The sequence below is a fragment of the Manis javanica genome, chromosome 5, assembly GCF_040802235.1.
Source record: "Manis javanica isolate MJ-LG chromosome 5, MJ_LKY, whole genome shotgun sequence".
In the NCBI taxonomy this organism is placed as follows: Eukaryota; Metazoa; Chordata; class Mammalia; order Pholidota; family Manidae; genus Manis; species Manis javanica.
In genome coordinates, this window is record NC_133160.1 from 140,837,612 (window position 1) to 140,859,274 (window position 21,663).

Genomic DNA, 21,663 nt, shown 5'->3' on the forward strand with positions numbered 1-21,663 from the left:
GCTCTGAAATTTTGTCTTTATAGTATTACTCTTCCACATGGATTTTCAGGCTCTCTCATAGGCTTAATGTTTCTCCCCAAAGAATTACCATTTAACAATGGACCATACATGATACATACCTAAAACATGGGCCTCACTGTTATTTTATTTATTTATTTATTTGGTCTCATATGTTCATTACAGTGTAAATTTTTCCTTTACACATGTTATTTTAAGTTTACAGTATTGTTGTTACTCTGTTATTCCATGATAAAGCTTTGAAACCCCATTCAAATAAGCATTCCCTTGAAGTAACCAAAATAATTTTTCATATGAGGTGCTACTCAAGTGACATTTTAAAGTTCTACCTCGTACTTCAAATAATAAAGTACACTGAGATGTTGGGTAATATGTATAGAACCTTTCATACAGCAGGACATAAATGTAAGCTATTAGTATAGAGGGTCTGGCATGGCAAAAAAAGCTTCCTTTATTCTGAGGTTACTAACAATGTCCTCTACTCTGGAAAATAGGTATGTAACTTTACAGTTATACAGAGAAACCTTAACCAAGTAATCAAGGTTAATATGACCACTAATGAGATGTATAAACATCCTATTCCCGCAGAAATGATGCACCAAGGACACATCACTTCCGTGGGACTCCTACCAAAAAGACAACTTCAATCTAATCATGAGTAAACATCAGACAAAACCAAACTGCAAGCCGTTCTATAAAATAATTAGCTGCTACTCATCAATAGTGTCAAGGTCAGGAAAGAAATGGAAAGACTGAGCAACCATGGCAGATTGGAGGAAACTAAGAAGATACAACTAAAGTCAAGAGCCTATGTTGGATGCTGGACTTTAGTGGAAAAATGCTGAAATTCAAATAAGGTTTATAGTTTAGTTGACAGGCTTTTATCTATGTTAACTTTCTGGCTTTAATAATTGTACTATAGTTATGAAAGATGTTAACATTAGGATAAGCTGGGTAAGGGGTAGTTGTGAACTTTCTGTATTATTTTTGCTACTTTTCTGAAGTCTAATCACTATTTAAAAATGAAAAGCTGAACAAACAACCAAAACAAAAAGAGCTCTCTGTGACTGACATTCAAACCATGAATCGTAACCAACAGAATGCACTTCAAATTCTAGGTCCAAGCTGCATGAAGATTGTTTGATGATTGATTTATGGAATTGTATTGCAAAACACCTGCCTGGTGTCTCAGAGCTAGGTCATGTGTTTTGGGTATCAGGAAATAAATAAATAGGAAAAAGAATACATAACAGTTCAGCTTCAGTTAACCTATGTACAAATTTTCAATCCCAAACCAGAAAGTATGTTGGCATTTAAAGAATAACTAACATTTATGTGGCACTTACCATGTACCAGGTACTTCTCTAAGTGTGTTACAAATTTTAACATAATTTAATCTTCTTGCCAACCTTACAAGGGTAGGTAACATTACCACATATGATGAGACTGGGACACAGATTTTTTTTATCCTACAAAATACATGCTTTTTATTAAGGTATCATTGATATACACTCTTAGGAAGGTTTCACATGAAAATGTGGTTACTACATTCACCCATATTATCAAGTCCCCTCCCATACCCCACTGCAGTCACTGTCTATCAGTGTAGTAAGATGCCACAGAGTCACTACTTGTCTTCTCTGTGCTATACTGTTGAGACACAGATTTTAAGTTGCCCAATGTCACAATACGGTTAAATGGGAAAGCCAGGGTTCAAACCTAAGCAGTCTGGCTCTAGAATCTACAGACTTATGCAAGATACTACTCTGCCCTCCACATAGGTTTTGTGTTACTGGAAATTTTATTTTGAATTACCTATGATTTGGGGAGCACCAATGTCTGTCAGTGTTAAGGGTTTTGAGGCCTGAACCCTTTTGGTCCTAAATTTTGTCGAAAGGTGGCCTGGTACGCAGCTCAGACCCACCCTGCCTTGTCCTGGGGTTAGGAGAGGGCATTGGAACCGCAGTCAGGTCAGCTCACTGGTCTAGTTTTGTCCCAGAAGTCTGAAAAGAGAAGATTCCCTTCCCAAACCCAGGGCTTAGCTCTGTTTTAGGAGTGGGTTTTGTTTTCTCTCCACAAAAACAGAATCAAATGTATGCTATATAATCAGTGAGTTTGCAAAGCAAGGATTCCAACTCCCTCTGATGTTATCAGAACTAAACATGGGAACCAAGAGGCTTCTAAAACTATTGGTGAGTCAACTCAACTAGAAAAACAGAAAATATGCTACCTGGCATGGCTGGGCCTGAGCGGGTGGAGGAAAAGTAAATTTCTATTCATAAAGTCTGATTCATTTAGAAGAAGAAAAAGTCACATGCCATCAGATTGGGATTTGTGCTCACTGTTCTGAGGAAAAGTACAGAGCCTTGATACTCTCAGGGGTGACTAAGCCATTATTTCACTCTGAACACAAAGAACTGTTGCTTTGCACACCCCCTCACTGTAATTAGCTCTTGCAAACAGGGATGAAGAATTGAACATGAGAGGTCCATGGCTGTGTGCCAACCACTCAGAATTATTTTATTCTGGTTAAGGAAACAGAGGATAAGAAGGCCATGTCTCCCAGTCTGTTTCTTCATGGGCCCCTGACTTACATGCCGTGGGATGGTAGTTATGCTCTTTTCTCTTTGAGAGTGATTGCAAGAGACCCAGATTATACTTGCTGGTTTGAGCCAGCGCTGTGCTGGTAAATGTTTAACCAGCTTCGGGGGAGGTCCAACACTGATTTGTACTGTTTGCTAATTTCTGTAGTGTAAATACTCTTTCCTTGGCTGATTGCAAGCTGCTAATCACTGAATGAGGAGCTGGGAAGTGATATACAGTAGCACACCATTTTATCTTCTTTCCACCATTCAAAGTAGGATTGATGTAAATAACCTTAAAAACATAGATAACAGTAGTAAAAAGACGTAATGATTAGGAGAAGATACTTTTTGAAGTATATGCTAGTTCATTTTACATTTAATTCATTTCATTTAAGTTTATATCACTGAATTTTAATAATGTCTGGGTTTAACAACTCGCTCCAGCTGTGAGACCCAGAACAAGGCAGCCCCAGAGTCGCTGATTTAGCTCTGTGGCCAAGGCCGCTGTATGCTGGAGGATGCAGAAGAGCTCCCGTAGATCAGCCACTGCAGAACGGAGCCCACCCATTCTCAGCCAGGGCTTCTGAGTTCTCATATTGTGAGGACAGTCATTCTAGCGTGCTTTGCCTCACTTTACTATCGACAAAACAGAAGACCACCTCCATTCCTGGTTGCTGAGTCTGTAGTTTATCTAATCCAAACCTCTGGTTTTGCAAAAGAGGAAGGTAAGTGTCAAAAGAGTCACATAATAGTAACAATAATAGCATTGATTAAACTCCTACATGCCTGCTGCTGTACTAGGCGCATTACACACAGTATCTCACTCACCAAAATCATACAAAAATGTCCTGTTGGCACCTCAGGATCATGGTTCACCATACAGCACTCTTCCTCTTGACTTTGCGTTTTCATCAATTGAGCTGCCTACTATTTATTCTTTGAGAGTAAAGACTAGGGTTTTGTCATTTTTACATACTCTGCCATACCTTGCCCAGAGCCTGGTATACAATAGGTGCCTGATAAACATTTACTGAATTATATTGAGACATTTAGGCTCCAGACCCAGATAACGTCTTGAAAAACACTCCTCAGTATTCCCTGTCTTGCCAAAAGTATTTTTTGGTAGTAAAATATACCTATTATAAAATTTACCATTTAATCATTTTTAAATGCACTGTGGTATTCAGCACATCAGTGTGGGAATCCCAAAGGGTGAAGGAGGGGTGAGGCAGTATCGCCCTCCAGAACGTGGTTCGGAGAGTGGGAGATGTACGTTCCTCCTGTGCCACTCATGAGCTTTGGCACCTTTAGACTTCACCTGTCTGGGCCTTTGTGTTCTCGCCGGTGAAATGAGAACATTTGACCACATGAGTTCTAAGGTCGTTTTCCCGTTTCACATTCTGCATCTGTCTAACGGGTTTGAAAAGTTCAGAACTCCTTAAGGGAACTGAGGAGGCTGAAGTCCTGACTAGGTAGAGAAGAGGCTTCCTTACGCAGGTCCTCAGTGGGACTGAGACTCCCAGGTCAACTGTGCTACCTGCTTGAGTCATTGGTTTCCCACATCCTCTTTTAAAGGGGCTATGCACCATCCCTCCACACTAAGATTCAATTTCAAGTTAATGTGGCCCGGTTCTAAAAGGCCAAACAGCTCCTTCGTTGGCCTTGATGACTCATAGGGACAGTTTGCCACCTATTTTATTCTGACTACAATCCAGAATTACTGCATGGTAGGTTACTGAGTCTTTTGCTTGACTTTTTTTTTAAAGGTAAAATTTAACAGCTGGTAATCTGTGGTTATTTTCTGGTGTGCTTGCCCAGATGGTACTTTCAGAGATAAAACTGTATAGCCCAAAGAGGTTTCACATATGCTCTGTGTGTTCCCTGCACTGTTTCTCAGTTATCAACATTTCTGCTTAAGCAAACTGTTTTCCTGAGCCCAGAAACTTAGACATTCAATGATGGAAACTAATGGGGGAAGCTCCCAGGGTCTGATTAGCCTGGAGCCATCTTTTGCCTCTGTTTGATTAGACATCCAAATAAGATTATACATAATTCTATTTGGATACTCACTTTGATTGTGAACATTAAAAAAATTCACCATTATTGGTGTACTGATAATGAATATTGTATAAAACACTTGTATATTGCCATTCACAAAGTACCTTATTTGATCCATATTATCCCCTGGGAAAGTATAGGAGGGTAGATACGAGGTTAAGCTTTAGAGTCACCGAAATGCGTTTAAATCCCAGCTCTGCTCTTAGATTTGTTTAGTCTTGATGTCTTTACCTGTAAAATAGGAATGGTAATACCTAATTCATACAGTTGTGGGCAGATTCAGAGACATAATATGAAGAGCCTAGCTCAGTGCCTGGCACATACAGCACTTAATAAATGGTAGTTATTACTACTGTTCAAATAATTCTCCTTTTCTACAGGAGGGAACTGAGGCTTAAAAAGATGAAGGGATTGACTCAGGGTTGTGAATACCATAAGTGATAAAACTATGATTCATTTTTAGGTTTCTTAGGTCGTCTGGATTCAAAACAGAATCTGTGTTCTTTCCACAGTGATGACACTGCCACCTCAAAAAACACTAGGGTGCCTAGTTTTGTAATCCAGCTTGTTGAAAAGTATCGGTTGATTTTTGTTTTATTTACTGTTTTCCTTCTTTCATTTACCTCTTGACAGTTCCTTTTCTCTCTTTATCTTTCCTGTAATAGAACCCAAATAAGGGAATTGGAAATGAAGAAAAATAAAAATAGTCCTTGGATTGGTTTCTGACTCATCATCTTATAGTCAACCAGCTCCAAATCACATTCACTGGCCTACCTCTTTGAAAGCCTCCGAATGTTCCCTTAGATCTCGGGAGCTGGCAGTTTTCGTCTGTGTCATCTAGCACAGGTCCCTCATGAAGCAGAGGAAAGTGCAGAGACAAAGTCACCGCAGGAAGTTTGCACTGGTGGAGGAGTCAGAACCAGAACCCACACGTCCAGGATTCCTGTCCAGGTTTCTTTCTTCTTCGTTTTGCTCCTCAACAAGAGTTCTCTCTCCTCTCTCCTTTTACTAAAATTAATGTACTTTATCTTCCTAATCCTGTAGGATGGTTTCGAGGGTCATTTTAAATATCAGTGGGTTACACAATGGGACACTTGAGCTATCACAGTCATAAGACCAGCCCGGCTTCTTTGGAAATCACGGCTGTCAGGATGGGAGTCTCCTCCCAGGGGTTTTGTTCTGGTGTTAGGGCGGTAACAAGAGGCTTTCTCGTGACATACCTAAGCCTTCCTGCTTGGGGCTGAATTAAAAGTAGGGCAGTGCTTGCCAGTCCCGTGGTATTTCCGTGTCCCTATAGTCATAACCAATATTAGGAAGTGTGAACATTTAAATCCTGGGCTTGTAGACCTCCCCCCTCCCTCTCTTCCTTTTTCTTTTGTCCTTCTTTCCTTTCTTTCCTTCTTTTTAACCTAAGCACATGGTGAAACCCAAATTTGGAGATTTTCCAAAGGTTAGGTCTCTTTAAACTTGATCCTCTAAACAAGCCTTCCCCCTTCTTTCTCCCACGGCCACAGTGCCTATCTCACAATGCCCCCAAAGGCAGTGATTTTACAAGTGCAGGGAGGAGGAAAAAAATGATAGATGCACAGAATTTTGAGTTATGATTCCTGACTATGTGGAGCACATGACTTAAATCAAACAGCAACGGTCATCTTGTATTTTAAACTGGGTGCAGATTGTTTTCAAATCCTCATTGTCATTTAGACCCAGCTTTCATTCCTTACTAGGAGACCTTGGGCAAGTCATTAACTTAACCTCTCTGAGCTTGTTTTTCCTTCTGTACAATGGCAATGGTAAGAGCTCAAAGCTACTGAACTTAAATTTACAATAATAATAGTATAATAATAGCTCAAATTTCTCTGATAAGAGAGATAAATAAGTGCTATCTGCCTGGCCAATGCAAGCCCTTAAAGCAATGTGAATACTTCTTCCTTCCTTGTCTATTTAGTGCCTCTACTGCCCCTTTCATGGTTGCTCCCCTTCTTTTCAAATCTTCCTTGATTCTTCCCAGATCTCATTCAATGACATAGTGGAACATGGGTTCATTTTCCTGGGCCAACTCTTGTTTCCTACAGTGCTGGCTTTTTAGTTCATTTCCATTTCTGCTCAGCAGGGAAGACCAGCTCTACTTCTCATGGCTCTGGAATTTGTGTTTCTGTTTGTTTGTTTGAAGTCTAACTTCACAGGCGATCAGCCTGTGCCATCCATCCCTGCTAGTCCTGGTTCTGCAGAGGGGATCAGATCTCCACTGGCAGTGAGATTTTAAAATAACACCGTAGGCAAAGCAGAGAAAGTCAGCTGAAATCAGCCTTCCCAAAAGACAGGGTGCTTTCTCAACCAACAGTTTTGGATTCCTCTCCAGGGTTATATCTCCTTTTGAGCTATTTATTTAGCCCTCAGCTTACTGCAGAGCTGGTTTTCACCCTATGATAAAAGCTACAAAGATAGCAGCTTTACAGACTGATGGCATCTTTAAGTTGCCTCCAGCTTATCTACAGCAATTTTCATATGGCCATTGCACTAGCCCTCAGGCCTCCCTTACTGGTTTTTCACACCCTTGGAATTTACTCCACAGATTCCTAGTGACCTGGGCAAGTCTGCTTGGAGACCTGCCCTGCATTGAAAGAGAGCCCCTTCTTTGCAGTAAGATCCTAATCAGGGACAATACGATGGGAGGGGCAAGGAGAGGTTTCCTAACCTCCTCTCAAGGAGCAAAAGAATTCTCCTTTGCCTGGAAGGGCTGGGTCAGGAACATGGTTTTCACTTTCTCACTGTGTAGACTGGGAAACCACAGCAGGAAGGTCACATATTCATTCATCAAATGTTTATTGGGCATCTATTCTGTCAAGGCAGTCTGCTAGGGCCTAGGCTGGCAAAGATGAGTATGTCATAATTCTTAGTGAGCAAAGTCAAATATGCCAGTATGGTAGTACCATATTGCACGGTGCACTGAGTGAGAGAGGCCTGTGTAAAGGGCCAAGGATCTCAGGGGACAGAGGTTCTACCACTGTGGATGTGGAGTGTGGTGGTTTGGAACTAGCATCATAGTGGAGGAGATTGCTCAACACTGCCCTCAGGAATGAGGAGCTCAACCCACTGGGGACAGGGGGCATTTGGGCCAAGGTGGGAGAGTCAGAAGGGACTGTTTGGTTCGGATCCCTCCAGAAGTAGGCCCAGAAACAAGGATGCAATAGTTAGTAATTGCGAGATGATCCCAGGAAACAGCAGTAGGGGAATGGAGAATGCAACCAGGAGTGGAAGAAGGGTATGTTATCAAGATAGCTGCCATTATGGGCAGTTGGAGCTCAATCCCTTTGGACAGTTCTGTGAGTCAGTATAGTGTAAAGCATCTCTCAGAATTAACCCAACAGAAGGGCAAGGAAGCTGGGGTGGGGGAGTGCTTCCAGGGACACTTCTGGCTTGCCCTGCCTAGGGTCCTCCCATAGCCAAAGAAAAGCTGCAGAAAGAGAGACGCAGGTGTTTGCAGCAATTTTTAGTGCGTGTGGACAGGTAAATGTGGCCTGATGTGAGCAAGACCCCTAGTGCGTCTGCTGTAGGGGACTAAAGATTGAAACATGAAAAGAGCACTATGAATTATGGGCTCTTTAATGAAGTGGCAAGAGAAACAACTGAAATGGTAAGTGAGAGTCAAATTGTATGCCTTGCTAAAGGGTTAGATCTTAATTTGATAGGGAATGGGAGTCACCAAGGGATCTGGGCAGCAGAATGCTCTGGTCAGATGAGCCAAGTGCCTCATATACAGGACAGGTCATATATGGGAGGACAGAGCGACACGGACACCAGCCCTGCCAGCACACAGTATGGATGAATCCACAGCCTTTACGGAGACGTGGGGAGATTATACTCCCAGGCAAAACAGGCCCCTTATGCTATTTTGATAATTAGTTGTGCATGTCTATGCTTACCCAATGAGACCATCAGTTTGTAGGGTGTGATTTCATGCACCATCCTGAGCCCAGTACCTAGTACAGGGTCTAGCCCATGGCAGGGACTCAGAAAGTATTCAATAGATGGATGACTAGACTGGTTTATACTCTAGCGCTACCTAGAGCTATTCACTGTACTTATAGCAGGATTGTCCTTGGTCCCAAGGACAATAGATTATCTTGTGTATGCATTTAGGAAGTGGACAGGAAAGGCAATACAGATGGGATTCTCTGAAGTATTTTGGAACTCCTTCCCTATAAGGCCAGAGCTGGTCACAGAAGGTGCGTCCTTCCCTCTATACTGCTCCAGCAAAGCCTCAGTGTAACTGTGCCCAGTGGTCACTTCCATGGAAGACTGCCACAGCCCCAGTGTCATCACAGGAGGGTGGACTTTCCCTCTGGCCCTGGCCAGCTAAGTGGCCTAGCCCCCTCTTTCTGCCTAGATCACATGGCAGTTAGTTGCTTCTTTGTTGCCAACCAGAGAATGAGGCTATCATTGTCATTCAACAAGAGGATAGTTTGCTGAAGCGACTGTGTGACCTTTTCAGAAAATCCCCATGGAAAGGGGAAATATCCTGATGGTAAACAAGAGGAAAACAGAAATAGTTCAGTAGTTGAAATCATTTCTGGAGTGGGGCTCCATACCCAGTAATTCTGACCCAGATCCCAAGGTAGAGGAGAATTGGTAGGATCCTACCACCACAGAATTGGTAAAGAACCTCTAAAGGTCAATCAGTCCAACCCCTGCTGTAGGCAAAACCAAACTGAACTCATTAAACAAGCTATACTTCAAACATTTTTGGAAAGGAGATTCTTTATCTTTTCCTATCTGGGATCAAAAATATTTTTTTAGTAAGAAACCCTTCAAAAAAGCATTGGAATTTATGACCTGGAAATTTGTTTCAGAGTTGAGGAAACTGAAGCAGAACCAGTACTAAAACATTGTCTCTTGTCTCATAGTTTAGAAACTCCCTTTAATCACTCATCAAGCATTCTTTGAGTGTCTTGCGTGTGGACCTTTTATTGGAGCTGGGAAAACAAGACAGTTTCTGCACCCCTCGGAGGGAGCTCATAATCCAGGTCAGCAGAAATATTTGCATTTAATCCACTATAACTAAATGTCACCAATGCAACAACAAAATTATGTTAAAATGCATCTTGAAGTCTTACCAAGGGTCACTTTTTGTTTCTAAAAAATGGGTGCTAATATTTATAACATATTATATAAGCTTCTCCTTCCTGCTTTCAAATTTTGTGTCAATTTAAAAAAATGTATTCACTGAGGCACACACTAAATAACAATTATGTAAATCCATTAATTTTATTGTAAAAGGAGAAAACACATGTCCCCATCTCAAGTGTGCAGTATCAGGCTGTTATTTGTCCCAAAGGTTCAAAGGAGCTGAACTCATGTCCATTTACCTTTCTACTGCCTATAGCCTTGGAAACATGGTCACTATGCTGATGATAAATGGGATCAGTTACTAAGATAAAATAAAAAATTTTCTTTAAAGGAAAAAGGAAGAATGAAGAAAAAGAAAATCGTACTACTTGTCCAAGTTTGTTGTAAAAACCACAATGAAACACTTAATATTTTTGAGTGGAGGAGTATGGATCATTAGCCCATGGCCTGGTTGTTATTGCCAAAGTAATCAGCTGGGGTTACAATGTGATTTTATTTGAGCAATACTCTGTCATTTAGGGCCTGAAAGAAAAATACTGGTAGACTATACTGAAACCTACTATTTTTAAAAAGAAAAAATGCATGAGTCTTACCAAAGTTAAGAAAGGAGATACTACCACAAATATAGCTTTCTAAACAGTAAAACATGAGAGGGAAAATGTCCCTATGGACAGACTGGTATGTATGTTTGAATTTTACTAACTCCACCACTGCTATTTCATATGACCCTTCATTCACGATCGAACTTGTAAGTGTGGGTCAGTGATGCATTGCAGTAAAAATGCCACTTAAGTCCAAAAAACAAATCTCCTTCAACTCCACTATTACATAGTCAGTAATGACCTACTTTCAACTGTCTGCAGCATAGCTGGATGCTGTGGAGGGCCTGTTCCAATCACTCATGAGATGCCCCACTCTCCTACCTGCACATCTTCAATCCTCTCTATGAACTTCTATTTTGACTAATGGCCACAGGAAGCTAGAAACCTTGGAAGTAGTTGCCTCCACTCTTTTCTCACTGTCACCCACTTCCTTCTTCCTTACCATATTCAATTGATCATCAGATTCTCAGTTCTATTTATTCAATACATCAGGCAGGGTTCCACTGCAGTAAATAGAAATCACTCTAGCTGTTTTAAGCAGAAAGGAATTTAATATATGCAATTAGGTGCTTACACAAGTGTTGGAATAGCAGGTACTTTCTTGCGACCCAGGGTGTGACTTCCATAGTAACACTGCAGAACTGGCCTGCCTGGGGAGCTTCTGCATGTGCCATAGTCAGGAAGGTAGGGAATCAGAAAACCACCACCAGAACTACTGACTTCAGGGACACACCACTCTTGTTGCAATGTGGGATCAGAAAGCTACCATTGCCTTAATTGCAGCAGAGCCATATTGCTAGATCCACACGAGCCAAAAATGGGTGCCCTTTACTCTGTTCTCTACCCATAAAGTTAGAGCAGCACCCTGGGCTTCTGGCACAGGAATACTCCACGTGTTTGTGACTGTGCTTGTTAGAAGAAACAGCAAAAGCAGCCAGAAACCTGGCCTCCTTCTCGCTTTTATCTTCCAAAGCTTGCACGAATGGATCTGTTTGTCAGAATTCACATTACATCTGGCACTTTAACTGCAAAGGAGTCCGGGAAATGTAGTTTTTAGCTTTCCAGCCTCTCAGTACAGGAAGGCACACTGGAAGGACAGTGGAATGGGATAATCCATAGTATCTACCACATTTGACGTCTCTTGGACAGTTGCTCTATGGACCTTATCATCTCTTACCTGAACCATTGCAATTTCCTCATAACAAGTCTCTCTGCTCCCAAGTTCTCCCCTCTTCAATCCACCTCTGTGTTGCACTTGAGTTTTCTTTCATGATCACACCCAGGATCCTGTCACTTTTCTGCTCAAAATCTTGCACCCATAATAATAAAGACCATTGCTCTTTCAAATCTCTCAACCATCTGGCCCAAACCCACCTTACCAGCTACAAATCCTGCCACTTCACCATATCCCCAGCTTCGTGATCCAGATGCTAAATGCTTTCACCCCCTATCCCCCCCAATCTTGTCCTTGTTCCTGAAGTTTCTCTGACTAGAATGCTCTGCTACCTTTTATTTTCTCATTTTTCAGTTCCCTGTTCAAATGTTACCACTTTAGGAAGTTTCCGTTCTCCCTCTTCCACACAGGCAGCATTGATGGGTTCTTCTTGGCATTTTGCTTCCATCTCTATTGACCTCCTCACTTTGTGTTATGTATAGTTACATATATGTCTCTCTTTCCAATGTGAGAGAATGGACCATGTATCTATTCATCTGTATATCTCCAATGTATGACTTTTGGTAGATACTCAATATGTATTTGTTGAACAAGTCTAAGTTAGACTGCCACTAACTTCCTGAGTTTACATGCTGTAAAGCCATTGGCTGGTTGCTTATAATTGAATTCTATTTGTCATAGAATATGAGTTCCTTGAAGATAGGGACTATATCTCATTTATTTTCTATATTCAGCTCAATGCACAGAACCTGACACATGGTAGATGCTTGATAAATATTTGTGGGATAAAACAATGGATGGGAGGTTGGACGAATACGCCTTTCCATAGGGTTTACAACGTCTGGTGCTGTTCCCAGCACTCCACTGACAGTAACACATGGAATCCTCTTAACACTCCTATACAGTGGGTACTAATGAGGTAGGAGTCTTAAGCCCTGGATGGTCAGGCTATTTGCCCCCAGTCACACAGTGAATAAGTGGCAGAGACAGGATTCAGATTCATGCATGTACCTCCAGACTATGTTTTTACTTACTGTGCTTATAATGGGGATGGATGGATATACAAGCAGATTCCAAAAAAAGAAACAGTACAAGCAAAAGTGAGATTATTCACTTTATTTTTATGTGCCTTTTATGGTCAGTAAATTTGGCCTCCCCTGCAATAAATTCTACCCTGTAAAATACAGTTTCAAAAACACACTATTTGTTCTCTAATGTGGTCTTGAACCTCAAATCCTACACAAGCCAACCCTACCTTCCTTGGCACACACTTTTAAATATTGAGATCATCACATTTAGATGTATAGCTACATTCACTTATTCAACAAACACTTATTGAGTGCCTACTATGTGTCAGGCATCATCTTTACACTGGCACTACTGCTACTAGAATACCTACACATGTATAATACAATCATAGACATGTATAAAATCGTTTGTGAGGCCACAGAGTATAGCAGCTAGGAAAATATGCTCTGGAGCCAGCTCTGCCATTTTCTGGTTGTGGGACTTCAGCAGTGTCACTTACCTATGCTGCACATTGGTCCCTTCATCTCTAAAATGGGCCTGACAGTGGTCTCTATCTCATGGATTGAAGTGAGGACTAAATAGTTAATACATGCAAAGTGCTTAGCACAGCACTTGGCAAATAGTCCAGTAAGTGCTTAATAAATGTTAGTAATTCTATGTTGACAATCTTTTCTGATAAGTTATTGCATGAGTGATTGAACTGCTTAGGAGAGACTGTTTTTCATTATTAAAAAAAAGAAATCTGGAGCTCTTCTCTTGTGGGGAATAAGTCTTAAAGGGATATAAAGGAATTAACACCATTTGTTGCCATAACAAAACCACTTCTTGGTCTTGAGTAGGCCTTTAAGGGCCTATAATGTACATTAGTGCTCCTTCCATCTCAGCAGGTGGGTGGAGGTGGGGAAAGCCTTCCGTCTAGGCAGGCTGGCTTTGCAGAGCTGTTTGTGCAGGAAGAACGAAGGTCAAGGGACTCCTTGTCTTGAAGGCCTTTTTCAAAATGAAGGATTTGGCTTCTGAGATTAATGAGTAGAGTGAACCCCCGCTATACTTAATTCCCTTTTCTGTGAACTCAGTACATTTTTAAAATTCAGTTTGGGGCCCACCTATGGTGTGGTATAGAAACCATAAACCCAGAGCCCTTCTAACCGAGTCCTGAACGGCCTGCCCTTATCCTCCCACCCATGGGCTGATGGCTGCATTCTAAGGTTAGTAGCTGGGCTCAATCCTCTGGATTAAAGAGTGCCCAGAATAATATGTTTTAACTTTGCATGTGTTCTATCCAGTGGGGACTTAATACAAAAATTTAAAAATAAAAGTTTTCTTTAAAGTCTTCTTTGATTAGTGAGTGGCCACCATGTGAGGAAGGAGTAACTGTGGAAAATGTGGGGATGAGAGGTGTCTGTGTGGGTGAAGTTGCATATTCTAGATGGAATTAGGGTTTATTTTCTAAACAATTCCTATTGGGAAAACTATCAGCAGCCTCAACAGAAAGCTTGGGTTCAAGTTTCAATTTTATCCCATCCAGCAGTCATTTTTCTGTTTCAGGTAAAATTAGAGGAAAGGAGGAAAACAGCTAGAAAGTAAAAGCCTTTATGAAGATATTACCCTTTTTCATGTGGTAAGATGGTCCCTAAAGGTCAGTTCTCATAAGAATTAATAATAGGAAATCCCCTCCCCCAAAAAGTCAATTGCTTACCATGACCTCACCACGGTCACAAAGAATCACACAGAGAAATAATAATAATAGTAATAATAGCAAACAGTTAAATAGCAATTACTGTGTGCCAGGCATTTTTCTAAGCTCTTTGCATTCACTTACTAGATGCCTCATTTAGGCCTCATGTGTACCTTTTTAGCGCGTGATCTTTGGTCTTTAAGAAAAATGACTAACACGTATTGACAACTTAAGTGTGTTGAGCGCTGTGCTTTTCTGTGTACCATCTCATTGAAACATCATGCTGACCCTACAGTTAGGTACTGCCATTAGCAGTAAACTGAAGCTTAGAGAGCATTAGGTAACTTGGCCATGACCCCATAATGGCCAGGATGCAATCTTTGATCTGACGGACATCAAGCCCAGGCTCTTTTATCTTGCTACCGTTCTGTTTGTCAAAGAACTGGAAATGTACTTCACAGGATCAGCATACCTCACTTTCACAGGGCACAGATCTGGGAATAAAGTAATTAAAGGAATAAAGTAATCATGATTTTAGTGGAGGGAATAGTGAAAAAACCTGGCTCTGCTACTTACTAGCCACTTGGAAGAACTCTTAACCTCAGCTTCCTAATCTGAGCAAGGGGGCAATACAAATGATTTGTGCTTTACCATACTTACAGAGTTGTGATGATCAAAGATGATAATATAGCATTGGAAATGCTATGTGGATAAATAGTTATTACTATGTTTTAGTTCTTTACAAAGGTCTGAGGCTTGCCTCTCTTGATGAAACTGTCTTGGAATAGTGTTATCTGACCTAAGATTTAAATATGGAAAAGACAATTCTTTGTGAATGGTGGAGTAGGTTTTCTCCTGATACAAAAGTAAATACCATTTCTGACTACCTTTTATGTACCAGGAATCATGCTGAGATTTCACCTCTCAATTAACTCTTACAGAAATCCAAAGAGGTAAGTGTTATTTCATAAATGAAGAAACTGAAGCTCAGAACAGTTGAACAATTTACCCAGCATCACATAGCTAAGAGAGAAAACTGAGATTCAAGCTCGAATCTGTGGGAAAACAGATCTCCCTGTTGTTTGTATTCCCTCACATTGCCTCACAGGGACAAAGGAAAGAAGGAAGCAGAAAGCAGAAGACAGGGGTTTGCAAGCATGGAATCCCCCTGGATCATGGGGTTTGTCTGAGGATTAAATTAATAATAATAATAGTATCAACAAGCATCAAGGCTCAGTCACAAAGAAGGAATAACAAAAGCTCACATTTCTTTTGCTGTCTTCTGTCACTTACAAAATCTGTTTACATTTTTGCCATATTTTGGGGGAGGGCAGTGGGAAGAACAGGAGCAAAAAGTTTACCCACTTAATAGGTGGGCAAAACTGAGAAAGAAGCAGAAGTGCCAGGCAACATTTCAGAGAAAATAACTGACTCCGAACTGCCATAAGGACTTACTTCCACGGACCTGTGCCTCCTCAAGGGCCATCTGCCCTGCCTCCTGTTCTGGCTCACCTGGAGGCACTGACGTCCACACTTCCAAATTCGTTTTATTATTCCCGGTTATTATTCCCCAGGCTTTGGCCCAGTGCTTCCTATGGAAACACCTGTTCTGAGGTAGAAGAATCTCAGGGAGCCTGAGAATGTCCCCTCTTGAACCTTTTAACTTGGAGAGTCCCTGACAGTGAGTGGCTCTCAAGGCCATGATCCAGATACTTCAGGAAAAGAAAAATTTAGGCTAATGTAGAGCTGGGGTTGCTCAGTTGTCTTAAGGTAGTGGAGCTTTTGTTCATGCCTGGCAGTGCCAACACTCAGCAATGGTGAGAGAACTTTGGAGTATCTCACTGCCTCCTGTTGACAGTTCACTCTGGTTTCTACTGGAAGAGGGATGACTTGAAAACTCAAAAACTGCTTGATTGATCTGAGTTAAATCTTACCCCCTTGGGAAGATAAAAAAAATCAAAGATATTCAACATGTTCTAGAACCCTGCTGGTTTTAAGGAATCATTTTTCCTAAAGGTGGCAAGTGCTGCTTTTAGATTTAACTGCAAGTGTGAACTAGACCTGGCCTCACCATGCAGAATGAATTGACCTCAGTGTCGGCGTCTGCAAAATGGGGATAAAATAGCTCATAGGATTGATTTGTAAGATCAGAGAAGATGAGGTGCGCAAAAGTGCTTGGTAAAGTACAAAGGGCCTCATTAATGTAAAGGAATTATGATTTCTTTCTTAAAAAGGGAAGCTAAATGGAGGAAACAAGGTGTCTGTCTGATCACATACTAGCTTTCAGTGATCCCTTTTTAATATTTATGAGGAGTTTAAAAAGTATTTCCCCCTATTTCACAGTTCTTTTCAAATGGCAATGACCATTATTTGTCCAGCAACAGCTTCTAACTGAATAGGGTAAGTAACTTCCTCAGGGTCAGACAGCAAATCAAGTGCCTAAATCCAAATTAGGATAAAGGACACATCTAGGGTTGATGGCTGGGTCCTGAGTTCCCTTCCTATTAGTGAACTTCATGGAATGTACAGGCCAATTTATCTCCATGTAACTTGTCAATCTGGCCAACTTCTAAGTGAGATGAAAATCAACTGGACACTCCTTTACAGGAACCTTACTTTCCACTGCATTCAAGACTCTCCTCAATGTAAACTGTTAGCAATAATCTCGTCATTGGAATTGTCCAGAAACTGAGGCTGGGAGAGGTTAAAAAACACTTGCCCACGGCCTTACAGCTAGGGAGTGTGCTGGGTGTAGGGAACGCCTCCTCCTCCTCTTCTAAGAGCCACACAGCTGCCGCTGTTGCTAATGATGGCAGCCGAGGCTCTGTGTTCAAGCTCTCTGTAGGTACTAACTCATTTAACCACCAAAAACAAAAACCCTCCATTTTTGGACTAGTCCTCTAAAGTAGCTCAGTGAGAAACAGTACTTTTTTTTTCTCCGCAGTTGAATGACATTGCAACCCGAAATCACAACTCCGTTTTAGGTTCTGGTGGTGCCTGCTTCCTCTTCTAGTTTGTTTAGTCACAGAATTCGATTCCTGTTGGCCGATTACTCGCCTACAAACAGGCTTAACGCTCTATTGAAATGCGTGAGGCTCCTTAACTCTTGTATAAACAGGTAATGCGAAGGGGTGGAGCACAGATTGCGGGTTTCTCTGGGATGGCGTTGGGGTGGGGGTTAGAGCCAGCTCCCCAGAGATGAGGCAAGGTTACGGGAGGGCCTGGCTGCTGTTTTTAAGTGCAGTGTTTTTTGTTCCCTTTCTAGCAACCAGCTGTAACTTTAGGTCAGAGCGCATGAAAATGAGCCACTTCTGAAGGAGCAGCGCCCAGGCCCGAGGCCCTGCTGCGAAGGCCCCGGCAAAGGTCAGGGCTTCGCCCTCGTGACGCTCCTTCCTGCGCTTGCCGGAGCTGTGCTCTGCGTCAGGTAAGGACACTTTGGCAAGTCCCCCTTCCTTCAGGCCCGCCGCGGTGCTCGCTCGGATCCTACCTGGCGGAACGACTTTCTACTCGGGGGAAGCACGGGGGTGGGGTGTACCGGTCGGCTAATGACTCAACAGCAGGTTCCTTATTCCTCAAACATGGTTCTGCTTGATTTCTTTGAACAGCCCAAAGGGGGGCGGACGCCCGACTCGGACAGATGTCCTCAGGTGGAGCAGGTGCCTCTTCTGGGGCCGTTTTTGTCGTCTGAAAGGGATGTGACTTTTTGAACGGGGAGAGGAGTCTGCCTGGTGAAGTCCCCAAATCTCTCCCATCGGGGCAGATTTTTTTCTTTTTAACCTTCAGCAAAGGTATCTGCGCTCCTAAAACAACAGGAATGTTGCACTGGCCTTTAGCCAGCGGAGGCTCAGCGAGCAGGATAAAATTTCAGTGCAGATTTACGGGAAGTTGCCGGTGTTGGGAGTAAAAATCTGGTTTGGTGAGTTTAAGGGAAGGGAGTAGACGAGAGACAACCTTGCTACTGTGAGGCGACTGGCCTCGGCTGGGGGAGGGCGGCGGAGCCGGGACGAGCGGGGAGAGCAGACCCTGGGCGCTCCCCGTGCGCCGCGCCGGACGCAGCGGGCTCCGGGGCCGCTGGTCTCCCGGGGCTGCGGACCCGGCGCCGCTCCGAGCCCGAGCGCTGCGCCTTCGAGTTCTCGCTCCCGCCAGGAATTTCGCCCCGAGAGCTGCCTTCTGGCTTTCGCTCTAGTTTCCCACTTTGGAATGTGCAGCCTGGGACAGTGAGAAGCCGGGGCTCGGGGGTTGTCCTCGTTGGGAGTTTCTCTCTGCGGGTTTCCAAGGTTAAGGAATTCTGACAAACTGGAATTCCCAGAGTCTGGGAGTTAAGCCCAAAACGATCTGTTGCTTTAAGCGGCGCGCGGTGGGGAGTAGCTGGACACTCCTTACTTTGGTTTTACATTAAAAAGAGGGAGGCCTACAAGATGTTATAGGTTACTTCCTAGCTGTGTAAATTGCCACCGGGCTGTGAATGGTGTTAATTTCTGAAGTGGGCGACTCCAAATACATAACAAAGGTAAGGTGGTTTTTGGCAAGCCTTCTGACTACTGTCCCTTAATCTTACTCTTGGGTTGCAGTTTTGAAAAATTTTTTCCTTTCTTTTCTCTTTAGTACTTACCTACCTCATTCTACCACCCTCCTTCCAACTCTGCTGTATTTAGTGGGAAAGAAATGGTTTGTAAAAAGATTTAGAAGTGTCAGTTTCTTGAAAAGCAGAAAATCCTGTACAGTCAGCTCCATCATGTTTCTTCTGGTGATGAAACCTTTTCCATACAATAAGCAGATTTATTTTCACCCTTAAAAACGCAAGATTGGGCCGTCCAGAGGCATAGGCGACTTTTTTAGATTCAGATTATTCAAGTGAGATTGAGGAGACATTCATCAATGACAGGTGTCTCATTTAAGTGTTAAGAAGAGGGCTTGGGGGAAATATCTTCCTATTTACCTCCCTGGGTAACACAGAGTGGGGGCTTAGTTGTTTAAAGTTAAAAATTCGATCTGCATAAAAGTGTAGGGCTGATGAATTATGACAGCTGACAAACACCACCAGTCACCAGATATTTAAGAAATCACTTAAAATAAATGAAGTGCAATTTTTCAAAAAGAATGATTCATTTTTTAATTATGTAAAAGTTAATCTTCTCTGTTACTGTCCCAAGGCATTTGAGAATGTGGTTTCTTGCTTGAGGCTTATCAAAGTGATAGAAAGATAATGTGCTCAAGATACTTTTGGGCCATATTGATTTGAATGAAAATCAAGTAACTTTTTTCTAGTGGCATTTTAATGACTCAGGTTTTTTTTTTTTTTAGTAGGAATGTAAATTAGAAATATGTTCCTTGAAAATTTTAATGCTGGAGTCACTTGAAACTTTTCATGGGAGGGAAAGCAAAGTTGGCAATACGAACATTAAGTTGCTGCAGTTTAAGCACAACTGCAATTAGACCAAGAGCGTTGGAGAATTGCAGGTGTTGATTCCAAATGGCGAAAGGTTGTCAAGTGGCATAAAACACAACTTTTAGATACCCTGAAGTATCCAACCAAGCAATGAGATAGAAATATGGGGAGTTTGTGTTGCTGTTGATTTCAACAATAATCTTTGTCAGATTGATGATCTGAAATCTTGGAGGGAAACAAAACCAACTCAGTCTGTAAGGGAAACAGGAGGAGGAAAAGGAAGCAATTTGGGTTTTTGAATCCTTACTTAATTACCTGACCCTTCACCGTATTCTGATATACATACCCTTGGCCTCTTTGAGTTGATTATTGCACACTGGGAGAATGAGGACTAAGAAATTAGGCAAGAGCCTAGCTTCATCATTCAATTTCAATATTTGTTAAATGGAGAAAAAAGCTGACAAGAATGAAGCCACCAGCCTAACTGCCTTGCATCTTTACCTGGCTGGCTAGGCTACCCTTGAAATTCATCTGCTTCAGAAAGAGTCTTTTGGAATGTATGCTGAAAATGAATCCAGTTTTGAAGATTTTTATTCCTCCTGGTTATTGAGTTTTCAGAAGCTTGTAGGATGAAAATTTGGCATCATCATTTTACTCCAGTCTGTAGTTTTAATAGTCACCTCTTTATTTTTGATTCTCCACTGTGCTGCTCTGGACTAAATTTTGAAAGGTTTCTGCCCAAAACCACTGTTGATGCTGAGGATGAAATATAGAAAGCAAGGAATCTGTGCTTCTGGACACGTGTCCTATATACTTGCTCTAACTAGTGTCTAAAACCACTCACATTTTTTTTTCCTCACAGGGTAATAACATTCCAATTAGACTGTTCTCTTTGGTTTACTAGTAATGGAACCTGTTCTGAGTAATGTAGACAAAGATTAGAAGGTTAAAGTATATGAAATCATTTTCTCACAAAATGAGTTGTCTTTCCACATTCTACTCTTGATCTGAAGATTAAAAGTAAGTCATGTCCTAAATAATTGCACTTTGACTGCTGTAGGAAAGTATTTCAGATGGTTTTCCACCTCCACATTTCAAGTCCCTTGTGATTTTTCAGGAGTGGATACAGAGATGCTGGTGAGGGAGGCAGATCTCAAAATTGGACTGAGGTTCAAGTGAAACTGTGATTAGGTTTTCCCAGAGGATGCATAATCCTAGAAAAAGCTTACTCTGAAGAGGGCTTAAGTTTGGAATTCATAAGACTTAAAAAAAGGATGCATTTTGCATCAATCTAGAATTTGCGTGCCAAACATTTATGGGATTACAATGAAGACCTAAGTGCAGCTCAAACAGTGGTTGTCAGAATGAGTCCAAGTTAAAGGTTATATTGGTACATTTCAACTAGGGGCCTGATTTAGAGATATATTTTTCCTCTTGGGATCAGTCTCTGAGTCTTATGATGATGTTAATGTTCTGGTTTAATATCGTAAGAGGTTGTTCAGACAACTACCTGGTCAGAGTAATTGCTTCAAAGAACAACCGGAAAAAGGTTTCCAATTCCAGTGCAGACAGAGGTGACTCAGGTTGTGAAGTAGGAGGCCTGTAGAACCCCCAGAGGACTGCCATAGAAATGATAATAAGTAATTGTTCAGTTGCCACCTCAAGTTGTTGGAAACATCTCATGCTGGAGGGATTTGGCACCCTGCCACTTGTTGTGTGGTCCTGAATCTTCTTGTCAGTAAAACACTTCTGAGATGGTCTGAGCTTGATTTCTGATGGTTTGTGCTTCTCTCATAGTTGCTTCCCCTTCTGTCTGACAGCGTCTGTATGGGGGAAAGGAGATGGGAAAAGATACCTTCCCTGGGAAGGCAAGGCACCCTGCTTTTCAGAAACTCTTTTCTCTTGCCCTGGAAAAGGGGTGAGAGAAGAACTTTCCAGCAAAAGTAGAAGGGAGAGTATCTGGAGGATAAATGGCTGAGGAACAGGTGAGTTCCCAACACCAT

The 21,663-nt window shown here is 41.9% G+C and overlaps 2 long non-coding RNA genes across 2 annotated transcripts in view; one reads left to right on the forward strand and one right to left on the reverse strand.

The window, feature by feature from the left end:
- The window catches only part of LOC108399931 (uncharacterized), a 45,068-nt gene extending 43,585 nt beyond the window's left edge, over positions 1-1,483 (forward strand). Inside the window, exon 4 of the long non-coding RNA XR_005057036.2 lies at positions 607-1,483. This is a non-coding gene — a long non-coding RNA (uncharacterized lncRNA). The remainder of the gene's footprint in view (positions 1-606) is intronic.
- A 109-nt stretch (positions 1,484-1,592) lies between these two features.
- On the reverse strand, positions 1,593-5,803 carry LOC118969223 (uncharacterized). Its single transcript, XR_005057164.2, has 3 exons — positions 5,436-5,803; positions 4,766-4,892; positions 1,593-3,307 (listed from the first exon to the last, which is right to left on the reverse strand). It is a non-coding gene; the product is annotated as an uncharacterized lncRNA (long non-coding RNA).
- Positions 5,804-21,663: the final 15,860 nt, after the last annotated feature.